This window comes from Castor canadensis, chromosome 10 (genome assembly GCF_047511655.1).
Source record: "Castor canadensis chromosome 10, mCasCan1.hap1v2, whole genome shotgun sequence".
Lineage (NCBI taxonomy): Eukaryota > Metazoa > Chordata > Mammalia > Rodentia > Castoridae > Castor > Castor canadensis.
In genome coordinates this window covers 123032763-123056478 of record NC_133395.1, presented here as the reverse complement: position 1 = coordinate 123056478, position 23716 = coordinate 123032763, and the positions used below count along the sequence as shown (strand labels likewise).

General features: G+C 38.7%; 1 long non-coding RNA gene across 2 annotated transcripts in view; it reads right to left on the bottom strand.

The window, feature by feature from the left end:
- Positions 1-11771: 11771 nt before the first annotated feature.
- Positions 11772-23716, bottom strand: part of LOC141411521 (uncharacterized) — a 385125-nt gene continuing 373180 nt past the window's right edge. For both annotated transcript variants that reach the window (XR_012436337.1, XR_012436338.1), the window contains 2 exons: positions 19604-19654; positions 11772-13359 (listed from right to left, as the gene is read on the bottom strand). This is a non-coding gene — a long non-coding RNA (uncharacterized lncRNA). The remainder of the gene's footprint in view (positions 13360-19603; positions 19655-23716) is intronic.

The following is a 23716-nucleotide window of genomic DNA, read 5'->3' as shown; positions in this document are numbered from 1 at the left end:
TCTCTGTTGGTTCTCTGCCCAACACCATGATGACAGGGGCACTTGGAGGCAAACATGGGCATGGTGTAAGGAAGAATTAACAGGCTTATTTGCATCAGGCAGCAGAAGCACCTATGCTGGGCTTGAGTGGCTGGCTCACTGTAGCAGCATTGATAGGCTACTGGCCTCACCAGATCCTCCTGCCCCGTCTTTGTAAGGGTGAATGCTCCTGTCTGGTGTTTTTAATATATTACATATATATCATTCACTTTGCCAATGAACAAATTATTTCTGGTACCTATTATTCTAATTCATGTATCCAAAGGTATAACTTTAAAGGCATCTGAAACGCTGGTTATAGAACTGCTTGACTATGAATTTCTGATTCGGGTCTTTCAAATGCTAACTTGATTTTCATTCTTCACATGTAATCACCTGACCCTAGAGTGCTTAGATTTAATTTATATAGATATAGCTATATTTTGCATGGACTATTAAAACACTGTTATGTTAACTTGCACAGTGGTATAAATGGCTATAGTGAAGAGTGCTAAAGAGCAAAGGGCGAGGAGGATCCAGGTGGGTTTTGGCTTTTTTATGCACCAGTTCTTTTTATTTTATTTTATTTTATTTTATTTTTTATTGTTTTATTATTCATATGTGCATACAAGGCTTGGGTCATTTCTCCCCTCTGCCCCCACCCCCTCCCTTACCACCCACTCCGCCCCCTCCTTCTCCCCCCAACCCCCTCAATACCCAGCAGAAACTATTTTGCCCTTATCTCTAATTTTGTTGAAGAGAGAGTATAAGCAATAATAGGAAGGAACAAGGGTTTTTGCTGGTTGACATAAGGATAGCTATACAGGGAGTTGACTCACATTAATTTCCTGTGCGTGTGTGTTACCTTCTAGGTTAATTCTTTTTGATCTCACTTTTTCTCTAGTTCCTGGTCCCCTTTTCCTATTGGCCTCGGTTGCTTTTAAGGTATCTGCTTTAGTTTCTCTGCGTTAAGGGCAACAAATGCTAGCTAGTTTTTTTAGGTGTCTTACCTATCCTCACCCCTTACTTGTGTGCTCTCACTTTTATCATGTGCTCAAAGTCCAATCCCCTTGTTGTGTTTGTCCTTGATGTAATGTCCTCATATGAGGGAGAACATACGATTTTTGGTCTTTTGGGCCAGGCTAACCTCACTCAGAATGATGTTCTCCAATTCCATCCATTTACCAGCAAATGATAACATTTCGTTCTTCTTCATGGCTGCATAAAATTCCATTGTATGCACCAGTTCTTGAATCTCCAAATCTCTTTCAGCATAAATCCCATCTGTATGAAATCATATTCTCAACCAGGTGTGGTGGATTGGCTCAAGCCTGTTATCCAAGCTACTTAGAAGGCTGAGATTGGGAGGATCATGGTGTGAGGACAGCCAGGGCAAAAAGTTTGGGAGACCCCCATCTCAACTAATAAAAAGCTGGGTGCAGTGCTGCACACCTGTCATCCTAGCTATGTGGGAAGCATGTGTAGAAGGCTCACAGTCCAGGTCAGTCCATCATAAAAGGAAGACACTCTCTCAAAAAAATAACCAAATAAAAAAGGGCTGGGGACATGGCTCAAGTGGTAGAGTATATACCCTGAGTTCAAGCCCCAGTACTAGCAAAAAATCAACCAACTAACCAAACACACAAGCCCCATACTCTCAAACCTCTCATCATAATAAAAATTTTGTCATCTTTATAGGTATTAACCTGTGGCTTGGTATTGAAAAACTAAGAGACAACAAACTTAGATCATCTCATCAAAGGGCCAAGAGGAATGGCTCAAGAGAAGGGAAACTCAACAGTATTTCTAGGTCCCAGTCTAGCTTCTGCTTTCCAGAAAACTTACTTCTGGAGAAGTAAGTGGGTGAGATCAGGCGAGGGCCAGGAAAACACAGGGCTCTTCACAAATGGGACACTTGCACTAGGTTCTGACATCAACAGACAGGGGCAAAATATTTGGGTTGCTCTGTGTATTCTGCTAAGTGACCCATGACCTCCCTTGGAGGGATATGTCAAATCAGAGTTATTCTGTGTGATGAAAGGTTCTCATAAGGCCAGGACAGAGGGAAGAGCAGGGAGTCATCAGTGCTTTGTTCTCAAGATCTAGTGGTCCTAGTGTCTAATGGTGTCAAGAAATCCAGTGAAATGAACACCTAAAGCAGCTGTAGAAGTAGGTATTATGCAGGTCACTTTGATTGGTGCAACAGAAACAGAACCAAGATCAAAGCTGGAGAGTGATGGAGGATCGTCTAAGTCGATTTGATGGACTAAACACACATCTTATTCATCTTCCCGAAACCTCAGCAAGACTACACAGAAGAGTCTGGGGCACTCTATTCTTGGGTCAGAATAGACTGGCAACAGTTATCACTGGAGACGACAGTCTTAGGATTGTGTGTCCATAGTGATATTGATCCAATATGCATGTGTAATGCTCTATGTCTGGTGTATTCCTGTCACATGTAGATTACTGTCACCTCTCACCCTTTGTCTCTCTCCTCTGATTGGTTCTCTTTTTATCCCATTTCTTCATTAATTTTCTCATTTTTGATGGAGTACATCCCTCAGTAGCTTTTGAAGAGTACATAGTTTTTTTTTGAGGATGCACATGTCTAAATGTGATGTCTTAACCCTCAGAGTCACCTAATAGTTTAAGCTGGCTGTGGAATTCTACTGTGAAAATCTTCCTTGCTTCCACTGCCACACTGAGAAGTCCTAAGTTTTTCTAATTTCTCTCAGTTTATATCTAACCTATTTTTTTTCTTTTGTGTGTGAACACTTGTAAAATCTTATCTTTGTCTCCAAAGGTAGTATTTATTTCATCATAGATATATATATATATATATAGAGAGAGAGAGAGAGAGAAAGAGAGAGAGAGAGAAGAAAGGAAGAAAGAAAGAAAGTCCCATGGGTTGTTTATTGGCCAGATATAGTTAGTATCTAGGTTCAAGTGCTCTTTGAACTGAATTGATTTTTAATCTAGGCCCAGTTGAACTCACTTCAGAGACAGGCTCAGTCATCAGAGACATTGAAGCAAGGCTGGGAATCCAAAATGTGATTTCAACACATGATAAAACAAGGCTGTTTCCACAGCGTGGGAGGTGCAATTCCCTGAACAGCAAACACTGGCTTTCCATATCACACTGCCTGGCAAATCATTGTTTTCTTTTCAATAATCTTTGGCTCACCATCCTTAGGCAATATGAAAAACTAAAAGGAAAACATTAAGCCAGAAGGCTGTCGGAAATCCCCTGGCTTTCAATTTTGCACTACTTGCATCACTAAAATGATATTTCAACAAATAAAGTTGTCAGAAGTTAAGGTAGACTCCAGAACTAGGCAAAAATCCATGATTGGATGCTTGCCTAATCTCATGGTCCATTTTCTCCCTAACAGAAGCTATGGGAAATGAAAAAACGAAGAACTACATCCCTTTTTAAATTTTGGATTTTTGGCACAAAGTTAAGTGCTTGTAATTTGTTTTTACAAATGGAACAAATGTTTTAGAAATAAACTTCTGTTCAACTTTCCTAATACAATTGATGACTTTCTCCTCAGTTATCTCATTTTAAATGCATGTTACCAAGTGATTGGAATCTTTTCTCTAGTGTTTTAGCAATAAGAAAAAAAAAAAAAAAGGAAAAAACCCACAAGGGCAGTTACTAATGCCAGCCTTCAATGATCTGAAAAATCCCTAACCCAGTCCTCAATGATTTGAAATGTCCCTAACTTAGTCCTAGAGAAAGGGCATTGTATGGTAGAGAATGAAGAATGTGAGGACAAGATGTAGGTCTTATTCATATATGTGTATGCACATCTATGCAAATATGTATTGAATAATCAGTCGTGCATTGTTGGGTCCCTGCCATGTGATGTGTACTGTGCTCAGTGAACAATAATGAATAAGACAGATATTTCTTCAGTAGACTTCAGCGTTCAAGAAGAAAATGAGTATATAATTTCATCTCAGATAACTTTATTACATGAAATGAAATACGCTCAGAGGAAAATGAATAATTTCTTAAGACTAATTTGATCCAGTAATACCACTCTTGGGGATATACCCCAAAGAATGTGACACAGGTTACTTCAGAGGCACCAGCACACCCATGTTTATTGCGGCACTATTCACAATAGCCAAGTTATGGAAACAGCCAAGATGCCCCACCACTGACGAATGGATTAAGAAAATGTGGTATCTATACACAATGGAATTCTATGTAGCCATGAAGAAGAACGAAATGTTATCATTCGCCGGTAAATGGATGGAATTGGAGAACATCATTCTGAGTGAGGTTAGCCTGGCCCAAAAGACCAAAAATCGTATGTTCTCCCTCATATGTGGACATTAGATCAAGGGCAAACACAACAAGGGGATTGGACTATGAGCACATGATAAAAGCGAGAGCACACAAGTAAGGGGTGAGGATAGGTAAGACACCTAAAAAAACTAGCTAGCATTTGTTGCCCTTAATGCAGAGAAACTAAAGCAGATACCTTAAAAGCAACTGAGGCCAATAGGAAAAGGGGAACAGGTACTAGAGAAAAGGTTAGATCAAAAAGAATTAACCTAGAAGGTAACACTCACGCACAGGAAATCAATGTGAGTCAATGCCCTGTATAGCTATCCTTATCTCAACCAGCAAAAACCCTTGTTCCTTCCTATTATTGCTTATACTCTCTCTACAACAAAATTAGAAATAAGGGCAAAATAGTTTCTGCTGGGTATTGGGGGGGGGGAGAGGGAGGGGGCGGAGTGGGTGGTAAGGGAGGGGGTGGGGGCATGGGGGAGAAATGAACCAAGCCTTGCATGCACATATGAATAATAAAAGAAAAATGAAAAAAAAAAAGACTACAACTGAGAGGAGATATTAATAATGAAGATTATTAATCTGAGGTATTTTCTTCAGGTCAGAGTGAACAGACTATTGACCAATAGTGAGAGAATGAATAAAACAGGGAAACAAAGAATGCTATGGGTTAGAGTATGACTCAGAGGTAGAGAAGCCAGTAAATAAGGCTAATTAATGGAGGTAGGAGGAAAATTAAGGAAAGCCATGCTGCAGAAGTGAGGCAGTGGTTTCAAGATCTAGTGGTCCTAGTGTCTAATGCTGTCAAGAAATCCAGTGAAATGAACACCTAAAGCAGCTGTAGAAGTAGGTATTATGCAGGTCACTTTGATTGGTGCAACAGAAACAGAACCAAGATCAAAGCTGGAGAGTGATGGAGGATTGTCTAAGTCGATTTGATGGACTAAACACACATCTTATTCATCTTCCTGAAACCTCAGCAAGACTACAATAGGGAATTTTTTTTAACTCATGGCCGGCAAAAAAATGAGAAGAGGCAAAAAGACAATGACAACAACACTTTGGAAGCTTGAAAGCAGATGTCTAAGCAGTAACTGTCTTAACAGACTTGGGGAAGCTGAATTCCAAGCCAGTCATGAGGAAACCTAGGCACAGAAATGATTTTTATCACAGTCCTCAAAAGACACAGGAATTTTCACCATCCACTGATAACTCCAGAACTAGGGGTACAGCTGTGTAGGGCATTTACAAAATGAAAAGGTTTGGGTAAAATCCCCTCTCTCCATTTCACCCAGTGGGGTAACTGCCTTTCCCCTACTGCACAGAAATTAGATGTTTATTACCTAGCTGGTAAAGTGAATGCTGTCCTGAAAACAAGGTAGACTAAGCAATCTGTATGGAACGCTGAATAAAGAGACTATATCCTTCTTTCCTGCTGGGCTCCAAGTCCATGGTGATCCAGATCCTCTTCCTCTAGGCAGTGGTGTGAGAAATTTCCCTGGGATCCTGACCTAGGTAAGGGGAAAAAAAAACCCAAAACCCTAAAGATACTTATATTGAGGGTTCATCTGAAAAATGACCCACTCAAGACCCCTGAAGTAAGCCTTAAAGTTGTCAAGCACCACCTGCACACTCAGTTCATCCAATCAATTCAATTTTTAACTTTTTTTTTTTTTTGACAGTACTAGAGTTTGAATTCTGGGCCTCCTGCTTGCTAGGAAGGTACTCTACCACTTGAACTGCACCTCTAGCCCTTTTTTATTTTAGCTATTTTTCAGATAGAGTCTAGGCTTTTGCTCAGGCCAGCCTCAGACTGCTATCCTCCTGCCTATGGCCTTCACATAGCTGAAATCACAGGTGTGCACCACCATGCCCAGCTGAGTGAGATGGGGTCTTGGAAAGTGTTTGCCCAGGCTGGACTTGAATTTTGATCTTCCTGATCTCTACCTCCTGAGTAGCTGGGATTATAGGTATGAGCCCCTATGCCTGGCCTCAATATTTTACTTTTAATCATGAGCACATGGCCAAGACATTTGGAAGAATGTTTCTACCATGGAAGACAGAGAACATTAAAATGTGTGAACAGAATAAAGGAAATTGGAGAGAGCACGCTGTAGAAGTAAGCTTCAAAAATGACCATTCAAATATTTTCTGAATAACAAAAGTAAATATTTCTTCCATAAGCAAAACAAGAGACTCTTGAAAATAAAAAAATATGATTACAAAAAATGAACAATTATACAGAAAGGTTGAAAGATAAAATGTATGGAATTATCACAATGAAATCTTGTGTTGTTAGTGTATGCTAATTCATTAATAAAATTAAATTAAAAATTAATTTCTCAGAAAGAAAAGCAAAAACAAAAGAATTAAAAGAGACAATGGTTCATGCCTGAAATCCTAGCCTGCCTCCTTCCTTCCTTCCTTCCTGTGACTTAAAATGGCCTCAACTATTATTAACTATGATTTGATTACTGCACTAGTCTCAGACGTTTTATTTACATATTGTGTGGAGCTACTGCACAAAACATAATGTTGTAGTTACTCTCTAAATATGGTAGAAAACAAACAGAAAAGTTTGAGGAAGGTAGAAAATAAGCACGTACATGTATTGAAAATCCAAACACTTTTTGGTCAAAGAAAATAGTGTGATGGTATAGACATCTTTGAGTGCATGTATGTAGGTCTTTAGACCAAAGTCGCCTTGGAAAAGCTTTTTGAGGAGCTACTTTCAAGCTGAAATGTGGAAAATAACAAGAAGCTAGGCATTCAAAGACCCAAGGGCATTCCATATGGGATAAATAGAGCCAGAAATCTAGGCTATCAGAGGCAGAACTGAAAGAGCAAGATGGCTGAATGGTGGTGCATAGTGTTTTCAGATAATGTTAGAAAGGTGGCTGTTGCTTGGATCATGGAGGACAGGGAACCTCAGAGACTCCACCTGAAGACACTAAAACCATCAGAGTCCACCAAATAAAAATTGCTTTCATAACAACACTAAATTTTTGTTTCCTTGTCTACATTTATTCTGTGATCAGCATGCACTGGAGTTTTCCAGAGATGACACACAACCTTTCTTGAATCTCTCAGATTGCTGAGGTCTCAGGGCAACCAAGTCACCTGACATCTAAGGAAAGACAGGTACCTGTAAGGAGAGGTGGCCCTTGAGCCATTCAAGCTGAAAAATTTTCAAATATGAATTTAAATGACTGATCTGAAGGCTGAGGGTTGCAAATACACATGTGAAGAGCCCTTCAGAACTTTGGACACAATGGGACATGACACAGGTGATTTTTCATGGACCTCACCAAATACTCCTAAGAAAGATTAGAGGTAAGTGAGCATCCAGAGCAAAAGTTCCTTGTGATACAGACCTCAAGGAAGTGAACAGTACTACTGGGAAAGGCATCAACTCCCCCTCAAGGCCCTCCAGTTGGAGCTACCATATAAGGAGTTTAAGACAATATGGCAAAGACTATTGAAAAATGGATAATGTGCAATGTCAGATAATTAACTTTGGCAGAGAGATGTAAGTTCTAAGAAATAATCAAATAGAAATGGTAGAAGTGAAAAACAGAGATAAAAAATGCCTTTGACAAGCTTACCAGTAGACTCAATACAGTCAATGAAGGAGCTGGTGAAATTGAAGATAGGCCAATAGAAATTATCCAATCTGGAACAACAATGGAAAAAAGAATTTAAAAGTAAATAAAAAAAAAGGACTGAGCATCGAAGAGTTGTGGAACCATATCAAATGATCTAACATGGCATCTGATGAGAATCCTAGGATGGGAACTGATAAAGTACATAGAAGAAATGTTATTTGAAATATATGGTTGAGAGCTTTCTAAAATTAATGACAGATGCCAAACCACAGATCTCAGAAGCTTAGTGAACACCAAGAAACACTTGCACATATCATTTCTAAACTTTCTAAAAACCAAAGATAAAGAAAAACCTCGTAGTCAGCAAATGGGAAAAAGAAACATTACATAAAGATGAATGAAGATAAAAATTATAAGAATTTTCTCATCAAATCTCTGAAAGCCAGAAGACAATGGAATGACATCTTTAAATTGCTGAAAGAGCAATCCAACACTCCATCAAGTCAGAATTCTATACTCATGAAAACTCTTTCAACAACAAAAGAGACTTTTTCAGACAAATAGGAACTGAGAGAATTCATTACTAGTAGATCTGTTATGTAAAATAATGTGAAAGGGACTTTTTTTTAGGCAGAATAATATACCTAGAAAAACTTTGATCTACATGAAGAAATGAGGAACTTTGGAAATGGCATTAATGTATATAAATATAAAATTATTTCCTTCTCGCTTTAAATTGTTCTAAAACATAATTTATTGTCTGAAGCAAGCTGTAATGTAGTGCCTGTTTAAAGCATATCTATAAATAAAATGCATGAAACAATAGTACAGAGAAAAAAGAAAGGAAGTGGAAGAATATTGTAAGTTCCTTGCATTCCATGTGAAACAGTATGTTATTTGAAGGTAATATAATAATTAAAAATACATATTGTAAACTCTAGAGAAACAACAAAAATGATTTTAAAAGAGGAATAGAAAAATCTCAGTTTTAATTTCTAATATGGTGTGTGTGTGTGTGTGTGTGTGTGTGTGTGTGTGTGTGTGTGTATTTTACCCAGTTGGTGGTGGGGTTTTTTTCCTTGGTGGTACTGGGGATTGAACTCAGGGTCTCATGCTTGCTAGATAAGTGCTCTACCACTTGAGCAATTCCAGTCTTTTTGCTTTTCAGATAAGGTCTCTCACCTTTGCTTGGTGACCTCAGCCTACCATCTTCCTATTTCCAGCTCCTGAGTAGCTAAGATTACAGGCATGCACCACAATGCCTAGCTACATTCCTCACTAATTTTAAAGAGTTTAATGAGGTCCTGAGATAAAAAAAATTAGAATTGTCAGTGTGGCTTTGGGTTTTATTCTAAGTGATTGGAATGCCTTTTGAGGTTCAGAGGAAAGGGAAGAAGATGCAGGTCGACGTTATAAACACATGTGGGGAGTAGATTACAGAAAGGAAGAATGGAGGTGGAAGACCAGTCAGGAGGCCACCATACTCATCCAGGCCATATGTGGTGACTTGGACAAAAGTGGTGGGAATACAGATAGAGACTAGTGCATGGATTAGAATAGTTTTTGGATGTTGCACTTATGGATGACTTTGGGATAAGGGAGAAGGATTAATTAAGGATAACTCATAGATTTTTTAATCAACTTTATTAATTGAACTTTATGCTTTTAAAATGTAGAGTATAGAAGTAGCTGAGTGTTGAAAGATACACACACACACACACACACATACATGGAAATTCAATATGCCATCAGGGCATTTTTGAAAGACATTTTGCTATGCTGATTCACAGGAGTGTGTATGTATGTGTATATGTTGTGTGTGTGTGTGTATACATGCTTGTGAGTCTACCACCATAATACAGAAACAATGCTTTTACAAATCCTAAACAATTTTTATGCCTCTTTGTTGACTTCTAGATTTTTACTATAGCAACTGAAAGAATATGATGGTGTTAATTTCTATGGTTCATCCATTAAGGGAAGAGTATGCTAAGAAGCGGAGTGTTGGGAATGAAGAATTCTAGCAGTCGATTGATAGACTGTTTCCAGTGATTATGTTTTACCTTCTCCAAGAAGATTTTCCTATCCCATTGGCCTTGCTCCTCTCAGCTGGAGGACAGCTGGCTCTGCCCTGCATGGTATATTACAGTTCCCTTTATAGTGCACTTACCTGCTGTTCCATTGTAATTGCATTTATATCTGCAAATACTGAGCTCCTAAGAGCAGTGCCTGCATATCTGAGCCCAGAGTCTGACACCTAATGGGCAGGCAATAAATGCTTGATGAATAAAATGAATGTGATTGATTCTCACTTTGCTCAGGTTTCCCATCACCACTAAGAAGCATTTTCCATAACCAACTATAGTACAAAAAGTCCACCATCACCCACTAGTTGCCTGAGAGCTGTACATTTTTGTTTCATTGCTCAAGAGACATCTTTCTTGATGTAATACTGGCTTTTACTGGCAAGAGACAGCATCTGTAAGCTGGCTGCCTGGAAAAAAGGCATTCCAGGATCAGAGTGATGATAATGGATTTAGAAACTCCAGCCTCTGGAGTCCTGAATGCTAACACAGGTGTCCAGACAGCCTTCAAAACAGGCTCCACCCATGTTTTCTGTAATGTGATTAATGCCTTGCAGAAATATCTCCTTTTGGGAGACCAAAGATGAAGGCTTAGATTTGGGGCCAAGTTTTCTAAATTGAAATATATATACAATGAAGCACACAAGTAAATTTTTGGTATGTGCAATGTATCACCCAAATCAAAATACACATTTCCAGCCCTCCAGAATCTAAGAAGAAATTAAGAATAGGGAGAGGACACTACTGACAAATGGATCAAGAAAATGTATTTATACACAATGGAATTTTATGCAGCCATGAAGAAGAATGAAATCTTATCATTCGCAGGTAAATGGATGGAACTTGAGAACATTATTCTGAGTGAGGTTAGCCTGGCCCAAAAGACCAAAAATCTGAAGAGTCTGATGTAATAAAACAGACTGAAATACAGAGAATTTATAGCTCAATTTTTGTTTTCATTACTATCTATTGTATAAGGAAAGCAATTTAATGACGTCTTACATGTATGTGGAGTAATAGCATATTTGCAAGTTGATTGGCTAATTAAAGATGTACATTGTAAACCCTGGAGAAATGCAAATTTCTTTTAAAGAGGTATAAAAATCTAGGTAATATAATCATCGCATTTCTTACACTTTTGCGCAGAGATATATTCAAATATTTAAGAATATTTTAAACTTCTTCCTCCGAACTCTTATTTTATATGTACTTTCATGTGCTTAACAACTAGTTTCATCAGTGAGAACAGAAAAATATTCAGTGCAGTCTTAACTGAATAAATGAAGTGTCTGGATTAGTGGGTCTGAACTGAAAAGGTCGTGCAGGTAACAAAGAGTTGTGCTCTGCATTTCTTGTCCCAGTCAGCTATGTTACAGATAATTGACCACGGAGTTTGGAATGAAAAGTCTACACTGCTTCTTAGAGCACCTTATGGATTCACTCACTCATCTGAAATATGCCAACACTCAGAGGATGAAAACAAGAGATAGGAAAACAATGTCTGCCTGTGTTTCATCTGAAGTTAGTTGTACTGGAATTGTTTTAAAGGCATAACTCATTTCTCCAGGACAATACTGTATAAGAAACTGACTTGCCTTGCCTAACTAATGTTCTTCCAATAATAACAATACCTTGCATTTATAGCTGCTTTTCATTTTCACTGGCTCTTACACGTATTATCTCATCGAAGATCATTTATGTAGCTCCTAAAACATACATGAATGCTGAATTTCAAACACAGACGAAACTTGCAACTCATTTCGAAGTACATTTTAATCACGAATAGCTGCAGCTGTACCCCAATAACACATCCTGGGTAACAAGAACAGTGTGTGTCTTTAAACTGCCAATGTTAGGGTTCTGACAGTTGATAGATGACTGTAGGAGGCAGGCTCTTTTCCAAGTCCCTCCCAGGAATCATTTGCACGTTTTTCAGATATGGAGTCTTTAGAATTGTTTTGAATTTGGAGCCAAGAACTTTGTCTTTTCAGCTGATTCCTTTCTTGTTTTTACCTGTATCCCCTTAAGCTGGAATGGTAAGGAGATTGATTAAAATCAAACAGATCCCTTCTGTCCATGGCCAGGAGGAGAACATTCTGTAAAGCAGAGGAATTTTAAAGTAAAACCTTTCACAGTGAGATTAAACCAGGCATTTGCTGGGAAAGGGGTATTGTGTGAAGGCATTACAAAGTTGGGGACAATATATGTTTGTGATCCTAAAATACTGGTCATGGAGAAAATAGTTAAATTTTTGTAGGTCTGTACATCCTTGCTCAAAGTGAATAAGCTGGCAATGAAAAGGCTGCAACTAAGTCTATGGTTCACGTGCTGAGGTAGGGCTTTCCAGCCTGAACCAAATTATGCTTGATTCCTAATTCATTGATATAGGGTGACTTAGAAAATCTCTGTGGCACCTAAGTGTGTGCTCCCTGTAAAAAGGGGACATGCTAGAAACTCAGCACAGAGAGGTTAATCAACCCACCCAAGGTCACACTGTCAGTAAGCAGTAGTGCTTGTGTTGGAACCAGAGCAGATGACTTCAAACCTTAATGCTCAGCCTTGGTGGTTTGATCAGGGACAACACAAAGACCAAAAAGCATTATTTGCTTTATCCTAGAGAGCCCGTATGTTCCAAGCCACCTGAGATTGTCCAGTTATATCTGGAATAATAGTAATTATTTTTATGATGATGATGGTGATGGTGTAGGTTCTGGGGATGACACCCAGAGCCTTAAGTATGCTAAACATATGCTCTTACCCTGAAGATACCCCAGCCCTCGATTAATTGTTAACAGTGCCCACTTGCATTCCTCAGATGTCCTGGCTTTGCTTAGGTCCCCCTGGCCCTTAGTTTCTCTTTATCCCCAACTCATTTTAGGCTTCATATCTTCATGTTGCCTCTCCCTCAGCACACAGTACCTATGATACCCTGAGCTGCCTCCCCTCCTCTGAATTAGCACCCTTCAAGGCTAGATTGCTACACATGTCAACAGAACTGCATTTGCTCTGCAGAGGATGGGGATTTCCCTCTGTGCACCATGATACCCTTCATTCACCTCTAGGTTTCTTTACCCAACCTGGTAATCTGCTTTGATCCCCACTGTTCACATGGGGGTCCTAGCTTGGCACTGATCTGAGCCCTCCTTTTGGATGTGACTTCTGGCATTTGCTCCTCAGCTGTATGCATTCATACTCTTCTGACTCCAGAATATTCTCCTTTGGTTTTGAAACATCCTGGTTTGGCTTTGTGACTTTGTTTCCTTTTGCAAAAAGCTGATGGATCCCAAATCATGACAGATGTTCCCAAGCTGAGTGTCTCTCTCTAGAAGTTAGCTGTTCCCACCTAGAAGGAAGGAGAACATTGAATATAGGTTGACCATTCCTAATCTAAAATCAAAAATGCTCCAAAATCTGAAACTTATTGAGTTCCACAAGTGGAAAATTCTATGTCCTGATACTTTGTTTCCTGCACAAAATTACTTAAAATATTGTATAAAATTATTTCCACAAGTGGAAAACTCTATGCTCTGAAACTTTGTTTCATGCACAAAATTATTAAAAATATTCTCTAAAATTACCTTCAGGCTGTGTGTTTAAGGTGTACATGAAACAGAAATTTTGCGGTTAGAATTATGTGAACATTTCAAAATCTGAAAGAATCCCAAATCCCAAACACTCTGGTCCCAAGCATTTTGGGTAAGGGATTTCAATCTCTATCCACAAATTCTCTGTTGAAAATCCCATTTCTTTAAAAATTATTCTTTTGTAAAAGTTCTTTCCATACACATATGTCTGCACTCCTAAATAAGTAATGAGATACTTGCTTCTGATGTTATAAACAAAATAAAAGAATATGAGATTGGGACAGTGATCTATAATTTTTAACCTGATAAAGGGGTTCCCATGGTATGTACTGGGTTGTTTCTGTTGGGATCCAACTACAAGGAAGCAGCAGCCTTCCCTACCCAGAATGAGGTACAGACTGTCACACAGAGGATTGAGGCTGAGGTTCTGAGATAGGGCTTACAGCTTTGACATCAACTCAGAGCATGATGTCCTGCATCTTCTGCCATTTTGTGACTCAAAAGACCCAAAAAGTGCTATCGTGAAGTTGTGGAGATCAATTTATAAGAAAGGTGCATGCCACACATCCAGGGCACAGAAAATACCTGTTTGTCCCTACAGCTAAGATGGAATTAAAAGTAGCTCTTCCTAGAAATAATTTGTGATAATCATTCCAGTAAATTCCACAAACACTGAAAGACTGCCATGCTAATCCTTTATCCCAGTTACAACTTAATTATTGCCTTCTTTACCTTGTGATGTAAATAACATGGTTTTCAATGTCAGGTGAAATGCCTGGCTCAAGGTCCCTTAGTTAGTCTGTCCAAGTCTAAATCTGATATTCTGAAATTTTCTTCCAAGCTCATCTTCAATTCTTTGCAGCTTGAAACCAAAATAGCCAGAGAAAAGAGGTGGAAAATACAGCATGTGGGAAAGAATATTTCTTTAGACAGCTTGTTCAAAAGTGGCCCCGGTATTGCATTTAAATGAATGCCCTGGTCTTCATTTATATTCAGCTGCTTCGGTGTGCAGAAGTGAAGCTTACAGCAGCCTATGGCCTTTCTCTTACTTTGTTCTTCTAACGCATCTGGACAGCTTTAAAGACACACACACACACACACACACACACACACACACGGAATTTGACAAATGGCAATATCCTCTGATATTTACGTGGTGGTCAGCATAGCATCCTCAGTTTCATTTGCTTTATTACTGAAAATCTGCTCCTCCCTCTTTCTCTTACCCAGTTTAAAAAATTACATTGAATAACAGAACACTGGAGAGAATAGCGAAACACTAATTTTAGCAAGAAGTGTTTCCTATCAATCAACTTGCCTAATGTAAAAATCTAGAAAAGAGGAAAGGGAAGAGGAAATTTTTGTATTAAAAGTTGGATTTTTACACCCAAATTTAGAATTAATTGTCTGTATGTCATAACCTCAGTATTTAGTGGTGGCACTCTCCTCAGTCTGAATCTTTAACTTTTACATTTCTGTCTTAATTAGGGATGGCTGATTTATATAGAAAGAAACTCTCAAGCTTGCTCAAGTAAAGAGCAAGGTAATTTAAGGACAAGGCAAGTGGTGCAGTGTTGCACTTAAGAATATGAACTTCGGAATAAGACAACTGAAAGTGAATTCTATCACTGCCAGTCACTAACTGTGAAACTTAGGTGGGCAAATTAAGCTCTTCAAACCTCAATTTTGCCATCTATAAAATGGAGATGATAAAAATTCTCACTTTATAGGGCTGTTTGAGAATGAAATAAAACAGTGTATGATCAGTAATGTTGTTTGTTTTTTGGAGACTCAGTCTTTGAGACTGAGCTAGAAAGTTGGTAGGAATGAAAAATAATTTCATCTCCTCTGGGGCCACACATTACATCATTTTGTTTCTTTCATAGTCTTCCCCCATTTTTCTTTCAGTTTTAGATGACTTCCTCAGTTTCCCCATTCTGCCTCTTGATTTAACAGGGCTCCATTGGACCACCAGTCTTAAATCTGCTGGACTTTGTGTTCTGGTGGCCATGGGTTGACTATGAATTCTGACTATCTTTCAACTAGGTTCATTAAAGAGAATTTGATTGGTTGCTGGCCTACCAATGGGTTGATACCCTGGGTCAAGTTTTCATTCATAATCAAGCTAATGGTGGGGATGTTGACTTCCAAGGTGAAATAAGCACTGTCTTCATCCTGACTTTTAGAATTGCTGTTTTCTCTCATCATCCCAGGTCTTCTGGCTTTTAGATTCAAAGCCTTGGATGAAACACTTTGCTTGTCTAAACTCCCAAAGATCTGTCACTTAATATGTTTGGGCTTCTTGTAAGGTCTGCAAACCTTTCAAAGGGACATTTTGAGAGCTTCTGGACAAAGATAATTTGTGTCAAAAGGGAAACAGATGTTTCTGTATTTGCAGAGGAGAATAAAATTAAACAAATAGCCGTGATGAGACTCACATATAATTAGAATTGGTTTGTGGCAGGGTTTAATTCACCATCCTACAGTCTGATTCTTCCACGTCCATATCTAGTCTGCTGCCATTTTTTGATTCAGTCTCCTGCTTTATTCCCTGCTTTCACTCAGCATTTCCCTTCCGTCCTTCTGGAATACTTTTCTTCCTGCTCTATGTCACGTTTTCCATCCTCATACTTCATCACCACTCCCATTCTTATTATGACTCTTTTGTTCTCTTGCTTTTTGTTTTCCTTGTCTGCTTTGGTTTATTTGGGACTAAGAAAGACAAGAAACAATGAATACTAAAATAAATGCCTATATTACTTTCTTTTTACTTATTTCTGGGCACAGTCATTTCTGCTTCTCTTGTGGTGAAATATCACAGAACTTATTAAAGTCAGTTTCAAAAACAAAATATTAATCTCTCACTGTTTACGTGCAAGGGAGTTCAGCTAGCTTTCCAAATGTTTAAATCCGTGGTCAGAAGCTGTGGCTTACCCCCCAACTTTGGGAACACTAAGCTGAAACAGCAGGGTTCTTGCTCTTTAGACTGAAGGCACAACCACAGAGCTTCTGCCTTGAATCATATTTACAGAATTCTGTTGTCTTGAATGTTGCAAAGTTCCAAAGTAACTAGTTCTGAAAAATCGCTAAATCAATCAGAAAAGATGTAGGTGTGGTTATAAAGATGCCAGCATCTGAATTGTCATTAAAATATCAGCTAAGCTGTTACACAGTATTTCTTTCTCTTTTTGAGAATTTCTTGAGTTAAATTTTTTTTTTATTAGGATATGTTTGTTGTACAGGATTCATTGTAACAATTCCAAATCGGTTTATATTGTACTCTGGTTAGATCACCCCCACCATCTCTCCCACCGAAGCCCTTCCCCACAAGAGGTTTCATTGTTCTATTTTGCACATGTATATGAAGTCCATCAGCCATATTACTTCACCTGAATCTCCTTTGTTCACCCTTGCCCCTCCCACAACTACTTCCCATCTGCAGTGTACCTATTTTATGGTTCTGTCTTTCATTATTAATTTCTAAGTCAGTGTTCAAAGGGGTTTCTCAATGTGTCCCTGCTGTGAGTGTACTTTACTTTGGCCCATTCAGCCCTTCCATTGCTCTCCCTTACCCCTTCCCTCTCACCCCACATTTTTCAGCAGCTTTCAATACACATTGTTATATCCTCTACCTGCATAGATGTAATGTATTTCAATATTGTTGATGGTCTATCATTCTCTTTTTCTTTCCCTTCTCCCCCAAGTTCCACAGAGAAGTCCCACTATTAAAACATGTTCTGTATATGAGTTTGTATATGATCATGTTTGGTTTTGTGTCTATGTTTATCTTTTGGATTTATTTTCCACATATGAGAGAAAACACGTGGCCTTTGTCTTTCTGAACCTGGCTTACTTCACTTAACATGATGTTCTCCAATTGCATCCATTTACCTTTAAACCACATTGTGTTATTCTTGTTTATGGCTGAGTAAAATTCCATTGCGTGTATATACCATGTTTTCTTGATCCATTCATCAGTTGTAGGGCACCTGGGTTGTTTCCAAAGCTTGGCTACTGTGGATAGTACTTCAGTAAACATGGGTGTGCAAGTGTCACTATTGTGTCCTGACTTACGTTTCTTTGGATATACACCCAGCAGCAGTATCATTGGATCATATGGCAGTACCACTTTTCATTTATAGTTCTCAGCACCTACTAAGAATTAGAAGCAATAAGAGGTGAAAGGTAAAAGGTAGACTCATATTTGCAGTTCTTCCTAGATGAATGAAATGCCAAGTGAGCAAATTGTACAGTTCTCTGAATTTATTCATATTATTGTGGAATAGCTTTGCCAAGGATTATGAGAAACTTCTACTCATTGATTCATCACTAATAAATGGGTTTTAAATGGTTTTGTTCACTTCAAAAACTAAATGCATTTCAGTCTTCAGCTAAAATTTCCATTGATGTCCCCTTTGCATTTATTCACACATTTGACAGGTATTTTTTGAGCCCCTCTTATAAATGAGTTTTGTGCTTTGGGTTGCAAATAAAGTGATACCAAAAAAAGTGTTGTTTACTACTGAGTTAGATATCAGGCAAATAATAACATACATATATATTTTTAAAACTTAAATTCAGTGCTCTGCAGAAAAAAAGCTATGAGAACATCACCAGGGACCTAACTTAGTGCATGGTTTTATTATATTGAGCAGACTGTAACTATGTGGGAGCCAGGCTACACAGGCTAAAATGGCAGTACTGACTATTCTACTTACTAGTTTATGACCTTGGGACAGTGACTACTTTCGTAAGTCCCCATCTGGGAAATGGGCACATGAACAAATATTTCCTAGTGCCATGGCTTTTGCAAGGAACAAATAGGCATTCAAACATAGAATAAGTACTTTTATTTAATTTATTGGCTTTAGTTTTTGATGGTATTTGGGGTTGAACTCAGGGCTTTCCACTTGCCTAGCAAGTACTTTACCATGCCTCAGCACTTTTTGATTTCTTTTTCAGATAGGGTCTTGCACTTTTGCCCAGAGATGACCTGTATCTTCCTACCTCCAATTCCCAAGTAGCTGAGATTCCAGGTATGCACAACCATGCCTGCCCCTGAATAAGTGCTTTAAAATAGTGTTCTTGACTGTTTGTTCTAACAAAGCAAGCAAAAGGTGGTAACATGGTACCAGAAGTAGTAGTTATCTGGAGGCATCTGTGCTCACAAAACCAGTGCAGTAAATGCCAAGATATTACCATTATTTGCAGGGAGCCCTGAATACTGAGTGCTTTCCAGCTTTCCTTCATTCTGAAGCTTAGTGCCACTCCTTTTTTGTTATGGCTCCATTTTCTCTTGATTTGGAAGCAAGAGATGCCTCTGTGCAAGCCTGGTTATTTGTCTACCTGAAATCATATTTTACATTCATTTTTAACGTTGTGTTCTCGCCATTCGTCTTGGTCCTGTCATGCCTTCAAAATGCAAGTTTTGTCTCAGCCAGTCCTCATTTCTCATTCTCCTTCCCAAAGCTAGACTCAAAATAATTGCTTATAAAACGTATTGAGGGTTCTAGGAAGGTGTCAAAGTGGACAGCCTGGGACCCAAGGGCCTTAGGGGTTGACTGAACACAAGACTGGGAGGCAGGCAGCCCAGCGGCTGTCATGGCCTTCTTGAGGTTACATCTAAAAGGCCCTTCCACTCCTCAACCCTAAGAAAATTTTCCTAAAACATAAGCAAAAGTAAGGCAGCTCTTTCACCAATCCATTTCTCCCTAGCCCTATCTCAGAGCTCTTAGAAAAGATGGATGAGGAAATATGTAAGTGTAGAATTCTGATATATTCACTGAAGTATTCTGTATTCATTTCTGGTTTTGGAATAAAGACATCAGCAATAATAACAGCCAACATTTTGAAGCACCTACATTGTGCTAAAGACCATGCCAAAGAGTGTCCTAGCATGTTCTTTCTGTCATCACAACAATCCAGAGGGGAAGGAACTGCCATTGCCGGGCTTTCAGAGGTGAGTTTCTCAGAGAGATGTTCCCTTGCCTAAAGCCATCTTACCTCTGAAATGGCAGAGCCAAGTTTCTAAGTCAGGCCTTCCTGAGGTAGGATCTGTTGAGAAAAAAAGATGCTGGGATGTTATATTCAGCCATTCACTCAGCTGTTTGACAATGATTGACTGTCTACTGGCTGCCAGACAGAGTCCTTAGTACTCAAGATATAGCAGTGAAAAACAGGCAAAATGCCTGTCCTTGTGAAGCTTCTATTTCAGTGGAAGGAGACAGAGAAGAGGCAAAAGTTAACCTTATATTTTGGGGCAAAGTGATAAATGGTATGGAGCGGGCATAGTTTTCATAGTATGACCAGCAAAGTTTCACTGCCAGCATGACATTTCACGTGCTTTCAAACATAACGTCGATCGTTCAGGGTCCCCTGCTGAGATGGTACTCCATGTTGATATAACTGCTTTCCTTCCTCCTGGGAGAATCCCTGGTAGTCTTCTCTTCTGTCTCTGAGAAAACTATTTGCATGTTGACCCCCAATTCAATAGCCTGCAATTTTTATGTTCATTCATAGGCAACTCATCCTTGAAAGTTGCCTTGTATAGAAACAAACGTGATTGAGACTTCAAAATTCTATTAAAGCCCCTTCTGGCTAAGAGCTGATTTTGAAATAAAGTTTGACATGAGTACTGTTTTTCCATCCAAAACAGGTTTGAAGATGTATACAAAGGTACAGAAGAACTTCCAGATGGATAAAGCTCTGGTCGTGATACCTATAGCTTCCCGTACCCACAAAGAAAAAAACCATGTGTGGCTCATGTGTGTAATCCCAGCTACTTGGGAGGCAGAAGATTGCTGGAGACCAGCCCAGGCAAAAAAATTCGAGACCCCCTTGTCAATCAGTATACTGGACGTGGTGGCATACACCTGTCATCCCAGCTACATGGGAAGTATAAAGTAGAATAACTGAAGTTCAGGCCAACTGGGGCAAAACCATGAGACCCTATCTGAAAACTAACTAAAGCAGAAAGGGCTGGAGCAATGTTAAGTGGTAGAGCACCTGCCTAACAAACACTAGGCCCTGAATCCAAACCTCTGTAGTGCCCAAAACAAAAACAAACAAAAAACTTCACAAAATAAACCATTTGAGACCATACCTGTCTTTTAGAGTTCAATCCAAAAGCTTAAAGCAAGAAACAGCCAAGAATATGTGTTATACACAAGCACACATACCCACCAATGCCCACGTGTGTTTTGATTTTCTGCCTTTCCTTGCTATAATATTAAGAATTTGTAAGACCAATGGGACAATTTCAAGATGTAAGATGCTACTAAAGGAAAATTGGTCATAAAGGAAGTGTTTGGGCTAAAAGTAAACTTTACTATCATCTTTGAAGGAAGTGGTTAAACAAACAACATAGATAAGATGGAGATACATATAGCTTTGTAAAATCAAACTGCCTTAAAGGGACTGATGCAACCTGAACATCAGCCCCTGGCCTCTAATAAATGTCTTAACTCCAAATGATTTTTTTTTATCTTAGTAGCTGCAAGGCACCTTGTAGTCCTTGGAAAGTCATTTGCTGTTAGTCACCACCCTGGAAAGCAATATTGCTACATTTCCTTAGACAATGTCCACACTTTAGCTTTCACAGATTCTAAGTGACCATCACCCCAGTTATTCCTGATGGGTGAGGTTTCTTGTTTGTGGGCTTGGTGGTAGCAGTGCATTAGTGGCCACAGGTTCTTAATCTCCACATTCCACTTTCCCTCAGGTGCTGGCTTTTGATCTGCCTTGCCCTTCCACCAATTTTAAGAATTACCGAATTCTTAAAATTAATTTGTTTCAATATCTCCAGATGTTTTGGAATCATTAACTCTGTTTTTACTCTCCTTTTCATTACAGAATAAAAACAAACAAGCCTTGGAGCATTTCACATTCTCTTAGCAGTCTTAATTTTTTAAAAAAATGTTTCTCCTTAGGTTTTTTTTAAAACCTCCTAAGACTTAATGTATTTTATGAACTAATTCCTGTCTGGTGGTGATCTATCTGTATTGTTAAATTAAGACACTTCCCAGTTTAGACCAGTGTCATTTAGTCAGCTCAAAACATTTTAAACTTACCCAAAGTAGGCCAACAATATGGACTGTACTGGAAATGGTATAGCAAAATAATTCTGTACTTTCAATGAGGAATGTATTTCCTCTCTGTTTCATGAAGGATTATATCACTTACTCAAGAACAATTAAAATTCTTATGGAAAAAAGTTGGTCTTCCACTAGTGACCTGAAGAAAAACATGTGAGGCTGTTGGAATTAAAAGGAAAGTAATGCTGGAATTGAAAGGAATACAACAGGGATCAAAATTCAAGTCTTTGCCCGGGATTGGCCAGTAATTTAAAGGTGTCACACAAGCCAGGCAAAAAATACTGGAGACTGATGGGCAAGGTTGCTCATTGGAGATGAAGGGCTCCATTTAAGTCATTCAAGTTCAACATTGAAAGGCACATCAATAAACTGCAAAATATTCCAAGCAAACAAATCACATCGAGAAGTCACATCTGGCTTGTGGGCTGTCAGTTTAGAAATTTGGCAAATGAGAAAACTAACTAGCCTTTAATTATCTAGGCCAGGGTGAAGACTGATAATCCAGAGAGCTAATCAGAAAACCAACTCCAAGGAAACTCTCCAAAGCTCTAGCATTTGTGTTTAAGGTTGGATCTTATTTATCTAGCTTGTGATAGTCTTACACTATTGTAGAGTATAGCAAAATGGCAGCCTGATGTCACAATGCATTTTATAGTACTTGATCTGGAAGGAAGGCCAGCCAAATGCCAGCACTTGTATTGCTCCTTTCTGCAGCACACAGTTTTATAATCTAGCATGGTATAAGCTCTTCTGTCCTATACTACTTGTGTCAATTCACCCTTGGAAATAAAATGTATGTGTATAGTCATCAACTGTGTAGTGATGTTTTTGGTCAACAAGAGACTGTGTATATGGTGGCGTATAATACACTAAATACATAAACCAGAAACATCATCCTTTATTATCACTGCCAAGTATTTTGACTGTACATAATTCTATGTGCTATAATCTTAAAGGGCCTCCATTAAGATTATAGACCAGGCACAGTGGCTCCTAGCTACTTGTTAGGTTGTGATCAGTAGGATCACAGCTTGAAGTCAGCCTGGAGAAAATATTCACAAGACCCCATCTCAACCAATGGCCAGGCATGGTAGCATGCACCTGTCATCCTAGCTACTTGGGGAAGCACAAATAGGATTGGGGTTCAGGCTAGCCCAGGCATAAAGTGAGACCCTATTTCAAAAATAACCAACAGAAAGAGAATTGGCAGAATGTGTCAAGTGGTAGAGTATCTGCTTAGCAAGTACAAGGCCCTGAGTTCAACCCCCAGTACCTCAAAAAAAAAATAAACAGAGCTGAAAAATTCACCTAGTGATGCCACAGCCACTGTAAAGTCATGCTCTAGGCATTCCTCACGTGTTGCAGCAATGCTGGAGTAAAAAGACCTACTGTTTTGCCAGTCGTATATAAGGATAGAGCATAAAATGATGTACAGTCAAAATATTTGGTAGTGATAAAGCTTGATGTTTCTGGTTTATGTATTTCATGTATTATACTTTAGTCACTATTTTAGAGTGTAATCCTTCTACTTATTAGCAAATTCCTGCAAAACAGTGTGCTGTGTTATGCAAGCACACTGCATCTCGCATTTGATATTTCCTTTATCTCATGATTGCCTCATTTTTTTTCTGTGCTTTATTTAATTTCATCTTATGTTGTTCTTCATGGTCCAAGGAGCAATAGACAATACCAAACACATATACCATAGCCTAAGTGCGCAGTAGGGTATACTAGCCAGGTGTGAGGAGTGCACTCCTGTGATGTTCACATAATGATCAAAGTTTTTAGAACTTTGACAGTTTTTAGAGCTGTCTTTAAACAACTCATGACTGTGTATATACATCATTGTTTTTACAGATAATTCCTCCCTTTATGTCCACATATGGATTTCAAAGAAATTGGCTGTTTTCCTATTACCACTTCATTTCACTGTTTCCATGTACTTTTCCCACAGATAAGAAGACCACGAATCTGGAAAACTTCTCTTTTAGAGACAAGAAATACTCAGGCTATTTTTTAGGTA